This window comes from Denticeps clupeoides, unplaced genomic scaffold, assembly GCF_900700375.1.
Source record: "Denticeps clupeoides unplaced genomic scaffold, fDenClu1.1, whole genome shotgun sequence".
NCBI classification, from domain to species: domain Eukaryota; kingdom Metazoa; phylum Chordata; class Actinopteri; order Clupeiformes; family Denticipitidae; genus Denticeps; species Denticeps clupeoides.
The window spans coordinates 160,550-179,088 of record NW_021629815.1 but is presented as its reverse complement, the minus strand read 5'-3'; the positions used below and the strand labels follow the sequence as shown (position 1 = coordinate 179,088).

Sequence of the window (18,539 nt, the reverse complement as noted above, 5' to 3'; positions counted from 1 at the left end):
AGTGGATGGGGAGGAAAAACTCCAATTAGACTTTATCGATGAGGGTCTCCGGAGGCTGATGGAATATGCGGGTGGGGTGGTTGGGTGAAGGGGGGTTTTTATGGCTGGGGTTTTATCATTTTATTTTTTTTTACTATTTTATGGGTTTTATGGTTTTAGTAAGATTTTTATTCATTTAAAAAAAAAAACATTTTTTTAACCCCCATGGCCGAGTTAAAAATTTTAACATTGAACGTCAGAGGGTTGAAAAATTTCGTAAAACGCACAGCTGTTTTTAACCAACTGGCATCCTCTCCCTTTGACCTGTGTTTACTGCAGGAAGTCCACCTCCGGGACCAGCGAGATGTGGCCATATTCACCCAGAACTGGAACTTGGGTGAGTCTCACTGGAGTGTGGGTGGCGTCCATTCGTCAGGCGTGGGAATCCTTTTTGGGAACCACGCCTTTCAAAGTATAAGCCCCTTCACGGTTCTTCCCGGAAGGGTGTTGGGGGTGGACGCCACATGGAGGGGGCAGCACATTAGAGTTCTGTGCGTCTACGCTCCAGTGAAAGCCACCTCTCGTATAGAGCTGTTAGAGCAGTTGGTCCCCTTTTGTTTAACATCCAGACATCTCGTCATTGGGGGTGACTTCAACATCTTCCTCGAAGGGAAAAGTGATGTCAGTATTCCACATTTTATTAAGTTTGTGCGTAATTTCAACCTTACTGACGGTTTCAAGTTTTGCAACCCTAGTGATCTGGGAATGACCTGGCACAATACCCGTGGCTCTTGTAGTCGCATCGACTACATTTTAGCAGCACCCCCCATGCGGTTCAAAGCGGTCTCCCTGTCTCCCCAGTGGCCATCGGATCATGTGATGCTGGAGGCAAAGATTATTATCGATGCCCCAGCCCATGGTCCTGGCTACTGGAAATTCAACATCTCTCTTTTAGAAGAGAAGGAGTACAGGGAGCTGTTCTTAGACCAGTTCAAGCTTTGGACCGAGTACAGAGATCCTGGCTCCTCGGTGATAGATTGGTGGGAAGGGGTCAAGAGTAAAATCAAGACCCTTACCATCAACTATTCAAAACAGCGCAGAGCCTCCCAGCGCTGGCGTATCACACGTTTAGAGGAGGAGTTGCAGGAACTGTACTCTCGTTTTAACAATGGGGGGATTTTTAATCCCGGCAGGGCCACGGAGCTCAAGGATCGTTTGCGGCAGCTGCATGAGCAGCAGGCTGAAACGTCCTTGTTCCGTGCCAGGTGTCAAAAGTTGGAGGAAAACGAAAAATGCACAGCATTTTTCTTCAACAGAGTGAGAGACTCCAAAGCGGAGAAAAGTTTCGAAACTCTCCGCAACCAACATGGGGAGTCTCTCACGGACACATCCCAGATGCTAGAGGTTGCAACTTCGTTTTATAAACAACTTTTTAACAAACGGAGTACAGACCCGGTTGGGGGCTCAGGTTTCCTGGCCAAGCTAGAGAAGGTTCTTCCTAGTGATGCCCGGGGCAGCTTAGAGGCTCCCATTACCTTAGAAGAAGTCACCAAGGTAATTCATTGTATGAATCGCCGGAAAACTCCGGGCCTGGATGGACTCCCAGTGGAATTTTATATTTCATTTTGGGATGTCCTGGGACCAGAGTTATTTATGGTTATTGAAGAGGTGCTGAGCCAAGGGAAGCTGACAAAAAGCATGAGGTCAGGTGTGCTCTCCTTGTTGTACAAGAAAGGCGATAAAGCTGACTTGGCCAACTGGAGACCCCTGACCATGCTTTGCGTTGATGCAAAGCTAATCGCGAAGATACTGACTGAGCGCCTGAAGAAAGTTATGACCAGTCTGGTTCATGTTGACCAGACATGCGGTGTCCCTGGACGATCTGCATTCTGGAATTTACACCTGATCCGGGATGCTATCGCATGGGCGGAGGATCGTCAGATCCCCCTCGCAATGGTCAGTTTAGACCAAGAGAAGGCGTTTGATCGTGTAGACCATTGCTTTCTGTTTAAAGTGTTGGAGAGAATGGGGATCGGTGCAAAGTTCATAGGGTGGATCCAGTCCCTCTACCGGGAGGTGGGCAGTCGGGTGTGCCTTAATGGCTCACTCGGCTTTTGGATCCCCCAGATTGGCGGGGTGAGGCAGGGCTGCCCTCTCTCGCCGCTCTTATATGCTCTTTACATCGAGCCCCTGGCAGCTGCCATCCGTGCCAGCCCCACAGTGGATGGTCTGCTGCTTCCAGGAAGTGGTGGTTTAAGGGTTAAACTGGCTCAGTATGCGGATGATACCACCATATTTGCATGCTCGAGCCGGTCCCTCGGTCAGGCGCTGGACCTGGTCCAGGCGTTCGGCAGAGCTTCCGGCGCAGCACTTAATCTTCAAAAGTCGGTGGTTAAGTACTTTGGTGGCTGGAAGGGCAGGGAGGACCTTTTCGGGGACTTACCCCAATGTGAAGGCCCTCTTAAAGTCTTGGGCATCCTCTTCCAGTCTGAAGGGGCGGCCCAGACCAACTGGGAAGAACGCTTGGCTAAGGCTAGACGGAAGATGGGGTTGTGGAAGGGGAGGTCCCTCTCCTTCCTCGGAAAGGTACTGGTGTTAAAGGTGGACATTCTGCCCACATTGCTCTACCTTGCACAGGTGTACCCCCTTCCCCGGGCTATGAAACGGGGTTTAACAAAGGATGTTTTCAGCTTCATCTGGGGGGGCAGGTATGAGTATGTGAGGCGTGAAGTAATGTACCTGAGGAAGGAGGAGGGGGGGAGAGATGTACCTGACATCCCTCTTAAACTCGATTGCCTCTACCTCTCGCAGCTTTGTCGCCGTCTGGTCGCTCCTCAAGAGCACCCCCACCAATACCTCGTACGTCTGTGGCTGAGTTTCCCGATGCGCCATTTGGGCCCATTGTGGACAAACGCTGTTCCCAAGGCCGAGACGCTGCCTGCCCACTACAGGTATGCTGTTAGACTGGGTAAGTCCATCCAGGCAGACAGTCTCGGTGAAGCCTTGCTGAAGCATAGGGTCTTGTATAAGACTCTGCTCAGTACAAGGGGTACTCAAGCCCTTTTGGGGCTTGAGGAAGGCACTTGGGTCAGGATTCAGCCACCTGAGTTAGATCACCGTCTGCAAGACCTCAACTGGCGTTGCCTCCACGGCAAGCTGCCAGTAAGAGAGGTCCTGCACAGGCATGGACTGACCAGGCACCCCAAGTGCCCACAGTCCCAGTGTAACAAGGACGAGTCCATTAGACACGTTATGTGGGACTGTGGGCATGCCAAAGCAATCTGGCGTCTGGTTGGCAGCCTGTGCAGAAAGCTAGACCAGCAGACGGTACTGACGTACGAGAAGATCCTACACGGATGGCCACTGGGACCAGTGGGGTCAACAGCCCTTCGGGTGTGGGAGGTCGTTAGCATTACCAAATCTGCCATCTGGGATGCGAGGGCCGCTCTCATCCGGAGGGGGACGGACTTCACTCCCCAGGGTGTCTTCCATAAAATCCGGGCTGAACTCGACTTCAGGATGGAGAAGGACGTCACCAATATGGGCTACGAAGAGGCTACTCTTAAGTGGCACGCCCTTCTGGGCTCGTAGCCCAGTTGCCATTTTTTGTGGCGTCCGGACCATCTTCTCTTTTGTCCTCAAAGCAAGTAGTGGCTGCAGTTTTATTTAAAACAAAAAAGCTCAAAAAGCTAAAGCGACTGCCTTTTATTTTTAAACTAGGGTGTGGATCTATTGGATTTAATTATTTAAGTTTGGTGTGTTGTTTAAGTAAATATATAAAGAAAAAAATGTATTATGGACTTATCTGATGATTTAAAACGTGTGCACCTATTTATATAATTATTGTGTGAATATATATTTATTTTGACTATTTTCATATCGTGTGGACTTTTGATTGTAAATTTGGTGTGGGAAAAAAAAAAAAAAAAAAAAAACTGTACATGGAGAAATTCATCATTTTAAGCTCTTAAATTTGTTTTTGAATTGATTTATATATTTATTTAACTTATTTTTCAATTTTGTGGTGTGGGATTTGGACCATTTGGAGGGTCCCTTATTCACTTTTGATTTAGGTGGCGTTTTGTTTTTTTAAGAGATTTTTTTCAAGCAGCACACGGCGAGGACACCCTGAAGCGAGCACAGTAGCACCCTGGGGACAGGCCAGGGGGATCCTCCTTTTTTTGGATCCCAAGCTGCGGTATGTGCATTCCGTTTTTTATTTTGATTTTTTAAGAGGCCATGGGGTTTTTATTATTGTTTTATCTTGTTTTTAAAAGTATCTTAAGATTAATTTAAAAAAGAAATCTTAAGACTTTATAGCAAGACTCTTTATTGATTTTTATTGGAGTTTTAGGAAACATGCTTATTTAATGTGTTTTTATATGACGGTTTTAATTGATGAATATATTGTGTTTTAAGTGTCATACTTTTTTGTATTGTATGAAATTTTCAATAAAGAGAAAATATCTGGAAAAAAAAAAATCTGTTCTTATCAGTTTAATATCTGATACGTCCCCCAGCGGGGGACTACATATTAAGCGGATTTTTAGAACAGGGAGTCGGCAAAGGAGCTTGCTCCATCCGCTCCACGCATCGACCCAGTATTGCAGTGCCTCTGGGAGCGGTGCACTTTCTCTGTTGTGTTGCAAATAAAAACTTACCACTCCAACTTGTTGCCTTTTCTCCATCATGTTTTTGACATTCAAAGGCAAGTTTTTTATTCCTTGATATGTTTTCAAGCGCCTTTTTGTTTAAAAGTCCAAGATTTTCAAGCTGGGGTTGCTTACGGCCATACCAGCAGAAGAACGCCCGATCTTGTCTGATCTTGGAAGCTAAGAAGGCTTGGGCCTGGTTAGTACTTGGATGGGAGACTGCCTGTGAAAACCAGGTGTTACAGCTATTGAGAAACGTTTTCAAAATGAAGTTTTTTACATTGCCTTGTCAGCTTTTTTTCAAAGTTAGTTAAGAGGTATTTTTAGTCTTTGTTACGTTTTCCCGCCTTTTTTCTTTTTTTTTTTTTTTTTTTTTACAAGCTGCTCTTTGGTTTTCGTGTCCGTGCCTGCTCTGTGACAATCGTTCGACAGTCGTTCACTGGCTTAACTGTGGAATAGGGTGGAGCTGAATTGATAAGGCGGGGTTGTCCGGCCCTCGGCCTTAAGGTGCGACGCACCCTGATGTCAGCACCAAACACACAAGAGACACTCTCCACCTTTACGGCCCTGTTGTTGTCGCTTGGGCTTCTCTTCATCACGTACAAATCTTTCGCCTTTTACTAAAGATTTCCGTGGAGAGGGGCGTCAACAAGCTCACAATATTTTTGGGGGCTCTGTTTTGACAGAGCTACACGATGGGTTCAAAGAATACTTAAGAAAACGTGGTGTGTTGTGCGCTACGTATACGCGCACCATCCAGCAAATACCGCACACGTTCCGAGAATGGCACGCCACGGCGCCTTTTTCAGGTTATCGCTTCTCGGCCTTTTGGCTAAGATCAAGTGTAGTATCTGTTCTTATCAGTTCTCGGTGGGAGTCGTGCGTTGTATGGGGCACCACTGAGATTTGTTTCTTTTAGCCCCAACACCTTTTAGCACTTTTAAACCCAAAAGCCTTTTCAAAGGCTAAAAGCACTTACAGAGCCCTTTTTAGGGCTCTGCACCCCGTCCTAAAATGGAGTCTGGAGTTAAGGCCAGGAAGAAGTCGGCAACGATGACGACGGCGATGAAAGACCTGGCGGGAGTAGCAGGTAGCATGCTTCCAGCAAAAGCCCAGTCGGCGAGGAAGAAGGAGATGGGGACCATTCGGGAGCGGGACCAGCAAAGCCAACTAGGGAAAGAGAAGGATGCGAAGCAGCAGGTACCTGAAACAGATGCTGTGAAAAAAGATATTCCTGTTGCAGAGGTGCCCGCTCCCCACCAGGCCGAGGCCAGGGCGCTGGACAACCGGGGGTCTCAAAACAGAGACAGCCCCTCCACCGAGGTTCCAGCGACGAGAATGAAGAACTCTCTGAGGTTCCGGTGGAGGGGAGCAGACCCCCAGGGCTTCCCTGAGAGGGTTCCTTTCATCAGGGAGGTCCTGTTCGGAGTCCTGAGCCTGAAGGCAAGTGACATTGTGTGTGTGCAGAGGAATGGTCCCCAGCGCTTCGTTGACGTCACCGTCCTCGCCGATGGAAGATTTACAACTATGCTGGAGGTATGCAGAGAAAAAAAAGAGGAGGGGTTGAAGAATTACGCAGTGGAACAACTCTGGTGGGCCGATAAGAAGATCATCACGGTCCACATCTTCAACCCCTTCTTACCTGCAGAGACCGTCAGGAAATTTTTGCAGCAGTATGTCGAACTTCAGCCTGGCCATCGGGAGATGCGGGACGAGCTGGGCATATGGAACGGGAGTCGCCAGTTCCAGGCCCGGCTACGTCCCGATCCCTCGGCTCCAGACGGGTTGTGCCACCCACCGGGCTATTTTAATATCGAGGGGAACAGAGGATACCTGTTTTATCCACAGCAGCCTCCCTTCTGCAAACTCTGTCTGGGTAGGGGTCACACAGCCGACGCCTGCACCAACATGAAGTGCAGGAATTGCCTGGACAAAGGCCACATGGCCAAAGACTGCACCGGGCCACGACGCTGCAAGATCTGCGGCGGCGACAACCATCTGGCCCGGTCCTGCCCCCAGTATAAACCTCTTTATTCTGACGCCCTGGTGGACTCCCCCCACCTTGAAGAGGGCCGGAGTCAGTCGCAGGGGGCTCAGGCGATTCCTGCCACCAAGAGCGCAGGGTCGGCTGTGGTTCCGGAGACCCCGGCAACCAGACCTACCAAGAGGAAAGGGGAGATAAAAAAAGACACCGCAGTCAAGCAAAGCAGAAAGGAGGCTGAGACACCAGAAGGGGCCCTTTCTCCAGCCAGGGCCTCTTCAAATAAGGACCGAGAAGTCGACATCCCGCTGGCATTAAGTGCTTCATCGCCAGCGGGAGCGGGAGTTTTGCCCCCTCCACCCCCTCCCCACCTTCCCAGTCAGCCTCTGGAGGGACCCAGAGTGGATGGGGAGGATAAACTCCAATTAGACTACATCGATGAGGGTCTCCGGAGGCTGATGGAGTATGCGGGTGGGGTGGTTGGGTGAAGGGGGGGTTTTATGGCTGGGGTTTTATAATTTTATTTTTTTATTACTTTATGGGTTTTATGGTTTTAGTAATAATTTTATTCATTTTAAATTTTTTAACCCCCCATGGCCGAGTTAAAAATCTTAACATTGAACGTCAGAGGGTTGAAAAATTTCGTAAAACGCACAGCTGTTTTTAACCAACTGGCATCCTCTCCCTTTGACCTGTGTTTACTGCAGGAAGTCCACCTCCGGGACCAGCGAGATGTGGCCATATTCACCCAGAACTGGAACTTGGGTGAGTCTCACTGGAGTGTGGGTGGCGTCCATTCGTCAGGCGTGGGAATCCTTTTTGGGAACCATGCCTTTCAAAGTGTAAGCCCCTTCACGGTTCTTCCCGGAAGGGTGTTGGGGGTGGATGCCACATGGAGGGGGCAGCACATTAGAGTTCTGTGCGTCTACGCTCCAGTGAAAGCCACCTCTCGTATAGAGCTGTTAGAGCAGTTGGTCCCCTTTTGTTTAACATCCAGACATCTCGTCATTGGGGGTGACTTCAACATCTTCCTCGAAGGGAAAAGTGATGTCAGTATTCCACATTTTATTAAGTTTGTGCGTAATTTCAACCTTACTGACGGTTTCAAGTTTTGCAACCCTAGTGATCTGGGAATGACCTGGCACAATACCCGTGGCTCTTGTAGTCGCATCGACTACATTTTAGCAGCACCCCCCATGCGGTTCAAAGCGGTCTCCCTGTCTCCCCAGTGGCCATCGGATCATGTGATGCTGGAGGCAAAGATTACTATCGATGCCCCAGCCCATGGTCCTGGCTACTGGAAATTCAACATCTCTCTCTTAGAAGAGAAGGAGTACAGGGAGCTGTTTTTAGATCAGTTTAAGCTTTGGACCGAGTACAGAGATCCTGGCTCCTCTGTGATAGATTGGTGGGAAGGGGTCAAGAGTAAAATCAAGACCCTCACCATCAACTACTCAAAACAGCGCAGAGCCTCCCAGCGCTGGCGTATCACACGTTTAGAGGAGGAGTTGCAGGAACTGTACTCTCGTTTTAACAATGGGGGGAATTTTAATCCCGGTAGGGCCACGGAACTCAAGGATAGTTTGCGGCAGCTGCATGAGCAGCAGGCCAAAACCTCCTTGTTCCGTGCCAGGTGTCAAAAGTTGGAAGAAAATGAAAAATGTACTGCATTTTTCTTCAATAAAGTGAGAGACTCCAAAGCGGAGAAAAGTTTTGAAACTCTCCGCAACCAACATGGGGAGTCTCTCACGGACACATCCCAGATGCTAGAGGTTGCAACTTCATTTTATAAACAACTTTTTAACAAACGGAGTACAGACCCGGTTGGGGGCTCAGGTTTCCTGGCCAAGCTAGAGAAGGTTCTTCCTAGTGATGCCCGGGGTAGCCTAGAGGCTCCCTTTACCTTAGAAGAAGTCACCAAGGTAATTCATTGCATGAATCGCCGGAAAACTCCGGGCCTGGATGGACTCCCAGTGGAATTTTATATTTCATTTTGGGATGTCCTGGGACCAGAGTTATTTATGGTTATTGAAGAGGTGCTGAGCCAAGGGAAGCTGACAAAAAGCATGAGGTCAGGTGTGCTCTCCTTGTTGTACAAGAAAGGCGATAAAGCTGACTTGGCCAACTGGAGACCCCTGACCATGCTTTGCGTTGATGCAAAGCTAATCGCGAAGATACTGACTGAGCGCCTGAAGAAAGTTATGACCAGTCTGGTTCATGTTGACCAGACATGCGGTGTCCCTGGACGATCTGCATTCTGGAATTTACACCTGATCCGGGATGCGATCGCATGGGCGGAGGATCGTCACATCCCCCTTGCAATGGTCAGTTTAGACCAAGAGAAGGCGTTTGATCGTGTAGACCACTGCTTTCTGTTTAAAGTGTTGGAGAGAATGGGGATCGGTGCAAAGTTCATAGGGTGGATCCAGACCCTCTACCGGAAGGTGGGCAGTCGGGTGTGCCTTAATGGCTCACTCGGCTTTTGGATCCCCCAGATTGGCGGGGTGAGGCAGGGCTGCCCTCTCTCGCCGCTCTTATATGCTCTTTACATCGAACCCCTGGCAGCTGCCATCCGTGCCAGCCCCACAGTGGATGGTCTGCTGCTTCCAGGAAGTGGTGGTTTAAGGGTTAAACTGGCTCAGTATGCGGATGATACCACCATATTTGCATGCTCGAGCCAGTCCCTCGGTCAGGCGCTGGACCTGGTCCAGGCGTTCGGCAGAGCTTCCGGCGCAGCACTTAATCTTCAAAAGTCGGTGGTTAAGTACTTTGGTGGCTGGAAGGGCAGGGAGGACCTTTTTGGGGACTTACCCCAATGTGAAGGCCCTCTTAAAGTCTTGGGCGTCCTCTTCCAGTCTGAAGGGGCGGCCCAGGCCAACTGGGAAGAACGCTTGGCTAAGGCCAGACGGAAGATGGGGTTGTGGAAGGGGAGGTCCCTCTCCTTCCTCGGAAAGGTACTTGTGTTAAAGGTGGACATTCTGCCCACATTGCTCTACCTTGCACAGGTGTACCCCCTTCCCCGTGCTATGAAACGGGGTTTAACAAAGGATGTTTTCAGCTTCATCTGGGGGGGCAAGTATGAGTATGTGAGGCGTGAAGTAATGTACCTGAGGAAGGAGGAGGGGGGGAGAGATGTACCTGACATCCCTCTTAAACTCGATTGCCTCTACCTCTCGCAGCTTTGTCGCCGTCTGGTTGCTCCTCATGAGCACCCCCACCAATACCTCGTACGTCTGTGGCTGAGTTTCCCGATGCGCCATTTGTGCCCATTGTGGACAAACGCTGTTCCCAAGGCCGAGACGCTGCCTGCCCACTACAGGTATGCTGTTAGCCTGGGTAAGTCCATCCAGGCAGATGGTCTCGGTGAAGCCTTGCTGAAGCATAGGGTCTTGTATAAGACTCTGCTCAGTACAAGGGGTACTCAAGCCCTTTTGGGGCTTGAGGAAGGCACTTGGGTCAGGATTCAGCCACCTGAGTTAGATCACCGTCTGCAAGACCTCAACTGGCGTTGCCTCCACGGCAAGCTGCCAGTAAGAGAGGTCCTGCACAGGCATGGACTGACCAGGCACCCCAAGTGCCCACAGTCCCAGTGTAACAACGACGAGTCCATACGACACGTTATGTGGGACTGTGGGCATGCCAAAGCAATTTGGCGTCTGGTTGGCAGCCTGTGCAGAAAGCTAGACCAGCAGACGGTACTGACGTACGAGAAGATCCTACACGGATGGCCGCTGGGACCGGTGGGGTCAACATCCCTTCGGGTGTGGGAGGTCGTTAGCATTACCAAATCTTCCATCTGGGATGCGAGGGCCACTCTCATCCGGAGGGGGACGGACTTCACTCCCCAGGGTGTCTTCCGTAAAATCCGGGCTGAACTCGACTTCAGGATGGAGAAGGACGTCACCAACATGGGCTACGAAGAGGCTGCTCTTAAGTGGCACGCCCTTCTGGGCTCGTAGTCCAGTTGCCATTTTTTGTGGCGTCCGGACCATCTTGTCCTTTTGTCCTCAAAGCAAGAAGTGGCTGCATTTTTATTTTTAAAACACACAAAAAAAGCTCAAAAAGTAAAAGCGACTGCCTTTTATTTCAGATTAGGGTGAGGGTTTTGGTGTATTCATTTGATTTAATAATTTTATTTTGGTGTGTTATTTAAGTAAATATATAAAGGAAAAAAATAATAATAATAATAACTATGGACTTATGTGATGATTTAAAACGTGTGCACCTATTTATATATTTATTGTGTGATTTTACTATTTTGATTGTTTCATACTGTGTGGACTTTTTTGACTTTGAATTTGGTGTGGGAAAAAAAAAAAAAACTGTACATGGAGAATTTCATCATTTTAAGCTCTTTAACTGTTTTTTTTTTTTGTATTGATTTATATATTTATTTAACTTATTGTGCAACTTGTGGTGTGGGAATTGGACCATTTGGTGGGTCCCTTATTCACTTTTGATTTAGGTAGTGTTTTATATTTTAAGAGATTTTTTTGGCAGCACACGGTGAGGACACCCTGAAGCGAGCACAGTAGCACCCTGGGGACAGGCCAGGGGGGATCCTCCTTTTTTTGGATCCCAAGCTGCGGTATGTGCATTCCGTCTTTTTATTTAATTTTTATGAGGCCATGGGGTTTTTATTATAGTTTTATCTTGTTTTTAAAAGTATCTTAAGATTAATTTTAAAAAAGAAATCTTAAGACTTTATAGCAAGACTCTTTATTGAATTTTATTGGTGTTTTAGAAAACTTGGTTTTTTATTGTATTTTATATATGAAGGTTTTAATTGATGAATATATTGTGTTTTAAGTGTCATACTTTTTTGTATTGTATGAAATTTTCAATAAAGAGTAAAAAAAAAAAAAAAAAAATCTGTTCTTATCAGTTTAATATCTGATACGTCCCCCAGCGGGGGACTACATATTAAGCGGATTTTTAGAACAGGGAGTCGGCAAAGGAGCTTGCTCCATCCGCTCCACGCATCGACCCAGTATTGCAGTGCCTCTGGGAGCGGTGCACTTTCTCTGTTGTGTTGCAAATAAAAACTTACCACTCCAACTTGTTGCCTTTTCTCCATCATGTTTTTGACAGTCAAAGGCAAGTTTTTTATTCCTTGATATGTTTTCAAGCGCCTTTTTGTTTAAAAGTCCAAGATTTTCAAGCAGGGGTTGCTTACGGCCATACCAGCAGAAGAACGCCCGATCATGTCTGATCTTGGAAGCTAAGAAGGCTTGGGCCTGGTTAGTACTTGGATGGAAGACTGCCTGTGAAAACCAGGTGTTACAGCTATTGAGAAACGTTTTCAAAATGAAGTTTTTTACATTGCCTTGTCAGCTCTTTTTCAAAGTAAGTTAAGAGGTATTTTTAGTCTTTGTTACGTTTTCCCGCCTTTTTTCTTTTTTTTTTTTTTTTTTTTTACAAGCTGCTCTTTGGTTTTCGTGTCCGTGCCTGCTCTGTGACAATCGTTCGACAGTCGTTCACTGGCTTAACTGTGGAATAGGGTGGAGCTGAATTGATTAGGCGGGGTTGTCCGGCCCTCGGCCTTAAGGTGCGACGCACCCTGATGTCAGCACCAAACACACAAGAGACACTCTCCACCTTTACGGCCCTGTTGTTGTCGCTTGGGCTTCTCTTCATCACGTACAAATCTTTCGCCTTTTACTAAAGATTTCCGTGGAGAGGGGCGTCAACAAGCTCACAATATTTTTGGGGGCTCTGTTTTGACAGAGCTACACGATGGGTTCAAAGAATACTTAAGAAAACGTGGTGTGTTGTGCGCTACGTATACGCGCACCATCCAGCAAATACCGCACACGTTCCGAGAATGGCACGCCACGGCGCCTTTTTCAGGTTATCGCTTCTCGGCCTTTTGGCTAAGATCAAGTGTAGTATCTGTTCTTATCAGTTTAATATCTGATACGTCCCCCAGCGGGGGACTACATATTAAGCGGATTTTTAGAACAGGGAGTCGGCAAAGGAGCTTGCTCCATCCGCTCCACGCATCGACCCAGTATTGCAGTGCCTCTGGGAGCGGTGCACTTTCTCTGTTGTGTTGCAAATAAAAACTTACCACTCCAACTTGTTGCCTTTTCTCCATCATGTTTTTGACATTCAAAGGCAAGTTTTTTATTCCTTGATATGTTTTCAAGCGCCTTTTTGTTTAAAAGTCCAAGATTTTCAAGCAGGGGTTGCTTACGGCCATACCAGCAGAAGAACGCCCGATCATGTCTGATCTTGGAAGCTAAGAAGGCTTGGGCCTGGTTAGTACTTGGATGGGAGACTGCCTGTGAAAACCAGGTGTTACAGCTATTGAGAAACGTTTTCAAAATGAAGTTTTTTACATTGCCTTGTCAGCTTTTTTTCAAAGTTAGTTAAGAGGTATTTTTAGTCTTTGTTACGTTTTCCCGCCTTTTTTCTTCTTTTTTTTTTTTTTTTTTTTTACAAGCTGCTCTTTGGTTTTCGTGTCCGTGCCTGCTCTGTGACAATCGTTCGACAGTCGTTCACTGGCTTAACTGTGGAATAGGGTGGAGCTGAATTGATTAGGCGGGGTTGTCCGGCCCTCGGCCTTAAGGTGCGACGCACCCTGATGTCAGCACCAAACACACAAGAGACACTCTCCACCTTTACGGCCCTGTTGTTGTCGCTTGGGCTTCTCTTCATCACGTACAAATCTTTCGCCTTTTACTAAAGATTTCCGTGGAGAGGGGCGTCAACAAGCTCACAATATTTTTGGGGGCTCTGTTTTGACAGAGCTACACGATGGGTTCAAAGAATACTTAAGAAAACGTGGTGTGTTGTGCGCTACGTATACGCGCACCATCCAGCAAATACCGCACACGTTCCGAGAATGGCACGCCACGGCGCCTTTTTCAGGTTATCGCTTCTCGGCCTTTTGGCTAAGATCAAGTGTAGTATCTGTTCTTATCAGTTTAATATCTGATACGTCCCCCAGCGGGGGACTACATATTAAGCGGATTTTTAGAACAGGGAGTCGGCAAAGGAGCTTGCTCCATCCGCTCCACGCATCGACCCAGTATTGCAGTGCCTCTGGGAGCGGTGCACTTTCTCTGTTGTGTTGCAAATAAAAACTTACCACTCCAACTTGTTGCCTTTTCTCCATCATGTTTTTGACATTCAAAGGCAAGTTTTTTATTCCTTGATATGTTTTCAAGCGCCTTTTTGTTTAAAAGTCCAAGATTTTCAAGCAGGGGTTGCTTACGGCCATACCAGCAGAAGAACGCCCGATCTTGTCTGATCTTGGAAGCTAAGAAGGCTTGGGCCTGGTTAGTACTTGGATGGGAGACTGCCTGTGAAAACCAGGTGTTACAGCTATTGAGAAACGTTTTCAAAATGAAGTTTTTTACATTGCCTTGTCAGCTTTTTTTCAAAGTTAGTTAAGAGGTATTTTTAGTCTTTGTTACGTTTTCCCGCCTTTTTTCTTCTTTTTTTTTTTTTTTTTTTACAAGCTGCTCTTTGGTTTTCGTGTCCGTGCCTGCTCTGTGACAATCGTTCGACAGTCGTTCACTGGCTTAACTGTGGAATAGGGTGGAGCTGAATTGATTAGGCGGGGTTGTCCGGCCCTCGGCCTTAAGGTGCGACGCACCCTGATGTCAGCACCAAACACACAAGAGACACTCTCCACCTTTACGGCCCTGTTGTTGTCGCTTGGGCTTCTCTTCATCACGTACAAATCTTTCGCCTTTTACTAAAGATTTCCGTGGAGAGGGGCGTCAACAAGCTCACAATATTTTTGGGGGCTCTGTTTTGACAGAGCTACACGATGGGTTCAAAGAATACTTAAGAAAACGTGGTGTGTTGTGCGCTACGTATACGCGCACCATCCAGCAAATACCGCACACGTTCCGAGAATGGCACGCCACGGCGCCTTTTTCAGGTTATCGCTTCTCGGCCTTTTGGCTAAGATCAAGTGTAGTATCTGTTCTTATCAGTTTAATATCTGATACGTCCCCCAGCGGGGGACTACATATTAAGCGGATTTTTAGAACAGGGAGTCGGCAAAGGAGCTTGCTCCATCCGCTCCACGCATCGACCCAGTATTGCAGTGCCTCTGGGAGCGGTGCACTTTCTCTGTTGTGTTGCAAATAAAAACTTACCACTCCAACTTGTTGCCTTTTCTCCATCATGTTTTTGACATTCAAAGGCAAGTTTTTTATTCCTTGATATGTTTTCAAGCGCCTTTTTGTTTAAAAGTCCAAGATTTTCAAGCAGGGGTTGCTTACGGCCATACCAGCAGAAGAACGCCCGATCTGTCTGATCTTGGAAGCTAAGAAGGCTTGGGCCTTGGTTAGTACTTGGATGGGAGACTGCCTGTGAAAACCAGGTGTTACAGCTATTGAGAAACGTTTTCAAAATGAAGTTTTTTACATTGCCTTGTCAGCTTTTTTTCAAAGTTAGTTAAGAGGTATTTTTAGTCTTTGTTACGTTTTCCCGCCTTTTTTCTTCTTTTTTTTTTTTTTTTTTTTACAAGCTGCTCTTTGGTTTTCGTGTCCGTGCCTGCTCTGTGACAATCGTTCGACAGTCGTTCACTGGCTTAACTGTGGAATAGGGTGGAGCTGAATTGATTAGGCGGGGTTGTCCGGCCCTCGGCCTTAAGGTGCGACGCACCCTGATGTCAGCACCAAACACACAAGAGACACTCTCCACCTTTACGGCCCTGTTGTTGTCGCTTGGGCTTCTCTTCATCACGTACAAATCTTTCGCCTTTTACTAAAGATTTCCGTGGAGAGGGGCGTCAACAAGCTCACAATATTTTTGGGGGCTCTGTTTTGACAGAGCTACACGATGGGTTCAAAGAATACTTAAGAAAACGTGGTGTGTTGTGCGCTACGTATACGCGCACCATCCAGCAAATACCGCACACGTTCCGAGAATGGCACGCCACGGCGCCTTTTTCAGGTTATCGCTTCTCGGCCTTTTGGCTAAGATCAAGTGTAGTATCTGTTCTTATCAGTTTAATATCTGATACGTCCCCCAGCGGGGGACTACATATTAAGCGGATTTTTAGAACAGGGAGTCGGCAAAGGAGCTTGCTCCATCCGCTCCACGCATCGACCCAGTATTGCAGTGCCTCTGGGAGCGGTGCACTTTCTCTGTTGTGTTGCAAATAAAAACTTACCACTCCAACTTGTTGCCTTTTCTCCATCATGTTTTTGACATTCAAAGGCAAGTTTTTTATTCCTTGATATGTTTTCAAGCGCCTTTTTGTTTAAAAGTCCAAGATTTTCAAGCAGGGGTTGCTTACGGCCATACCAGCAGAAGAACCGTCTGATCTTGGAAGCTAAGAAGGCTTGGGCCTGGTTAGTACTTGGATGGGAGACTGGCTGTGAAAACCAGGTGTTACAGCTATTGAGAAACGTTTTCAAAATGAAGTTTTTTACATTGCCTTGTCAGCTTTTTTTCAAAGTTAGTTAAGAGGTATTTTTAGTCTTTGTTACGTTTTCCCGCCTTTTTTCTTCTTTTTTTTTTTTTTTTTTTTTTTTTTTTACAAGCTGCTCTTTGGTTTTCGTGTCCGTGCCTGCTCTGTGACAATCGTTCGACAGTCGTTCACTGGCTTAACTGTGGAATAGGGTGGAGCTGAATTGATTAGGCGGGGTTGTCCGGCCCTCGGCCTTAAGGTGCGACGCACCCTGATGTCAGCACCAAACACACAAGAGACACTCTCCACCTTTACGGCCCTGTTGTTGTCGCTTGGGCTTCTCTTCATCACGTACAAATCTTTCGCCTTTTACTAAAGATTTCCGTGGAGAGGGGCGTCAACAAGCTCACAATATTTTTGGGGGCTCTGTTTTGACAGAGCTACACGATGGGTTCAAAGAATACTTAAGAAAACGTGGTGTGTTGTGCGCTACGTATACGCGCACCATCCAGCAAATACCGCACACGTTCCGAGAATGGCACGCCACGGCGCCTTTTTCAGGTTATCGCTTCTCGGCCTTTTGGCTAAGATCAAGTGTAGTATCTGTTCTTATCAGTTTAATATCTGATACGTCCCCCAGCGGGGGACTACATATTAAGCGGATTTTTAGAACAGGGAGTCGGCAAAGGAGCTTGCTCCATCCGCTCCACGCATCGACCCAGTATTGCAGTGCCTCTGGGAGCGGTGCACTTTCTCTGTTGTGTTGCAAATAAAAACTTACCACTCCAACTTGTTGCCTTTTCTCCATCATGTTTTTGACATTCAAAGGCAAGTTTTTTATTCCTTGATATGTTTTCAAGCGCCTTTTTGTTTAAAAGTCCAAGATTTTCAAGCAGGGGTTGCTTACGGCCATACCAGCAGAAGAACGTTTGATCTTGGAAGCTAAGAAGGCTTGGGCCTGGTTAGTACTTGGATGGGAGACTGCCTGTGAAAACCAGGTGTTACAGCTATTGAGAAACGTTTTCAAAATGAAGTTTTTTACATTGCCTTGTCAGCTTTTTTTCAAAGTTAGTTAAGAGGTATTTTTAGTCTTTGTTACGTTTTCCCGCCTTTTTTCTTCTTTTTTTTTTTTTTTTTTTTTTTTTACAAGCTGCTCTTTGGTTTTCGTGTCCGTGCCTGCTCTGTGACAATCGTTCGACAGTCGTTCACTGGCTTAACTGTGGAATAGGGTGGAGCTGAATTGATTAGGCGGGGTTGTCCGGCCCTCGGCCTTAAGGTGCGACGCACCCTGATGTCAGCACCAAACACACAAGAGACACTCTCCACCTTTACGGCCCTGTTGTTGTCGCTTGGGCTTCTCTTCATCACGTACAAATCTTTCGCCTTTTACTAAAGATTTCCGTGGAGAGGGGCGTCAACAAGCTCACAATATTTTTGGGGGCTCTGTTTTGACAGAGCTACACGATGGGTTCAAAGAATACTTAAGAAAACGTGGTGTGTTGTGCGCTACGTATACGCGCACCATCCAGCAAATACCGCACACGTTCCGAGAATGGCACGCCACGGCGCCTTTTTCAGGTTATCGCTTCTCGGCCTTTTGGCTAAGATCAAGTGTAGTATCTGTTCTTATCAGTTTAATATCTGATACGTCCCCCAGCGGGGGACTACATATTAAGCGGATTTTTAGAACAGGGAGTCGGCAAAGGAGCTTGCTCCATCCGCTCCACGCATCGACCCAGTATTGCAGTGCCTCTGGGAGCGGTGCACTTTCTCTGTTGTGTTGCAAATAAAAACTTACCACTCCAACTTGTTGCCTTTTCTCCATCATGTTTTTGACATTCAAAGGCAAGTTTTTTATTCCTTGATATGTTTTCAAGCGCCTTTTTGTTTAAAAGTCCAAGATTTTCAAGCAGGGGTTGCTTACGGCCATACCAGCAGAAGAACGTCTGATCTTGGAAGCTAAGAAGGCTTGGGCCTGGTTAGTACTTGGATGGGAGACTGCCTGTGAAAACCAGGTGTTACAGCTATTGAGAAACGTTTTCAAAATGAAGTTTTTTACATTGCCTTGTCAGCTTTTTTTCAAAGTTAGTTAAGAGGTATTTTTAGTCTTTGTTACGTTTTCCCGCCTTTTTTCTTCTTTTTTTTTTTTTTTTTTTTTTACAAGCTGCTCTTTGGTTTTCGTGTCCGTGCCTGCTCTGTGACAATCGTTCGACAGTCGTTCACTGGCTTAACTGTGGAATAGGGTGGAGCTGAATTGATTAGGCGGGGTTGTCCGGCCCTCGGCCTTAAGGTGCGACGCACCCTGATGTCAGCACCAAACACACAAGAGACACTCTCCACCTTTACGGCCCTGTTGTTGTCGCTTGGGCTTCTCTTCATCACGTACAAATCTTTCGCCTTTTACTAAAGATTTCCGTGGAGAGGGGCGTCAACAAGCTCACAATATTTTTGGGGGCTCTGTTTTGACAGAGCTACACGATGGGTTCAAAGAATACTTAAGAAAACGTGGTGTGTTGTGCGCTACGTATACGCGCACCATCCAGCAAATACC

At 47.0% G+C, this 18,539-nt stretch overlaps 14 non-coding genes and 5 pseudogenes across 14 annotated transcripts; all 19 read left to right on the top strand.

Annotated features, from left to right (window-relative positions):
* The first annotated feature begins 4,402 nt into the window (after positions 1-4,402).
* Positions 4,403-4,614, top strand: LOC114774716 (uncharacterized; annotated as a pseudogene).
* A 146-nt stretch (positions 4,615-4,760) lies between these two features.
* LOC114774633 (uncharacterized) lies at positions 4,761-4,878 on the top strand (annotated as a pseudogene).
* Positions 4,879-5,207: 329 nt separating this feature from the next.
* Positions 5,208-5,321, top strand: LOC114774778 (U5 spliceosomal RNA). Its single transcript, XR_003744950.1, has one exon. It is a non-coding gene; the product is annotated as a U5 spliceosomal RNA (small nuclear RNA).
* A 122-nt stretch (positions 5,322-5,443) lies between these two features.
* Positions 5,444-5,656, top strand: LOC114774719 (uncharacterized; annotated as a pseudogene).
* A 5,770-nt stretch (positions 5,657-11,426) lies between these two features.
* On the top strand, positions 11,427-11,636 carry LOC114774714 (uncharacterized; annotated as a pseudogene).
* Positions 11,637-12,229: 593 nt separating this feature from the next.
* Positions 12,230-12,343, top strand: LOC114774777 (U5 spliceosomal RNA). Its single transcript, XR_003744949.1, has one exon. It is a non-coding gene; the product is annotated as a U5 spliceosomal RNA (small nuclear RNA).
* A 122-nt stretch (positions 12,344-12,465) lies between these two features.
* Positions 12,466-12,656, top strand: LOC114774697 (U2 spliceosomal RNA). Its single transcript, XR_003744888.1, has one exon. It is a non-coding gene; the product is annotated as a U2 spliceosomal RNA (small nuclear RNA).
* Positions 12,657-13,252: 596 nt separating this feature from the next.
* On the top strand, positions 13,253-13,366 carry LOC114774776 (U5 spliceosomal RNA). Its single transcript, XR_003744948.1, has one exon. It is a non-coding gene; the product is annotated as a U5 spliceosomal RNA (small nuclear RNA).
* Positions 13,367-13,488: 122 nt separating this feature from the next.
* On the top strand, positions 13,489-13,679 carry LOC114774696 (U2 spliceosomal RNA). The gene has a single exon (XR_003744887.1). It is a non-coding gene; the product is annotated as a U2 spliceosomal RNA (small nuclear RNA).
* Positions 13,680-13,825: 146 nt separating this feature from the next.
* LOC114774632 (uncharacterized) lies at positions 13,826-13,943 on the top strand (annotated as a pseudogene).
* A 330-nt stretch (positions 13,944-14,273) lies between these two features.
* Positions 14,274-14,387, top strand: LOC114774775 (U5 spliceosomal RNA). The gene has a single exon (XR_003744947.1). It is a non-coding gene; the product is annotated as a U5 spliceosomal RNA (small nuclear RNA).
* A 122-nt stretch (positions 14,388-14,509) lies between these two features.
* LOC114774695 (U2 spliceosomal RNA) lies at positions 14,510-14,700 on the top strand. The gene has a single exon (XR_003744886.1). It is a non-coding gene; the product is annotated as a U2 spliceosomal RNA (small nuclear RNA).
* A 595-nt stretch (positions 14,701-15,295) lies between these two features.
* On the top strand, positions 15,296-15,409 carry LOC114774774 (U5 spliceosomal RNA). Its single transcript, XR_003744946.1, has one exon. It is a non-coding gene; the product is annotated as a U5 spliceosomal RNA (small nuclear RNA).
* Positions 15,410-15,531: 122 nt separating this feature from the next.
* Positions 15,532-15,722, top strand: LOC114774694 (U2 spliceosomal RNA). The gene has a single exon (XR_003744885.1). It is a non-coding gene; the product is annotated as a U2 spliceosomal RNA (small nuclear RNA).
* Positions 15,723-16,316: 594 nt separating this feature from the next.
* Positions 16,317-16,430, top strand: LOC114774773 (U5 spliceosomal RNA). The gene has a single exon (XR_003744945.1). It is a non-coding gene; the product is annotated as a U5 spliceosomal RNA (small nuclear RNA).
* A 122-nt stretch (positions 16,431-16,552) lies between these two features.
* On the top strand, positions 16,553-16,743 carry LOC114774693 (U2 spliceosomal RNA). Its single transcript, XR_003744884.1, has one exon. It is a non-coding gene; the product is annotated as a U2 spliceosomal RNA (small nuclear RNA).
* Positions 16,744-17,333: 590 nt separating this feature from the next.
* Positions 17,334-17,447, top strand: LOC114774772 (U5 spliceosomal RNA). Its single transcript, XR_003744944.1, has one exon. It is a non-coding gene; the product is annotated as a U5 spliceosomal RNA (small nuclear RNA).
* Positions 17,448-17,569: 122 nt separating this feature from the next.
* LOC114774692 (U2 spliceosomal RNA) lies at positions 17,570-17,760 on the top strand. Its single transcript, XR_003744883.1, has one exon. It is a non-coding gene; the product is annotated as a U2 spliceosomal RNA (small nuclear RNA).
* Positions 17,761-18,347: 587 nt separating this feature from the next.
* On the top strand, positions 18,348-18,461 carry LOC114774771 (U5 spliceosomal RNA). Its single transcript, XR_003744943.1, has one exon. It is a non-coding gene; the product is annotated as a U5 spliceosomal RNA (small nuclear RNA).
* Positions 18,462-18,539: the final 78 nt, after the last annotated feature.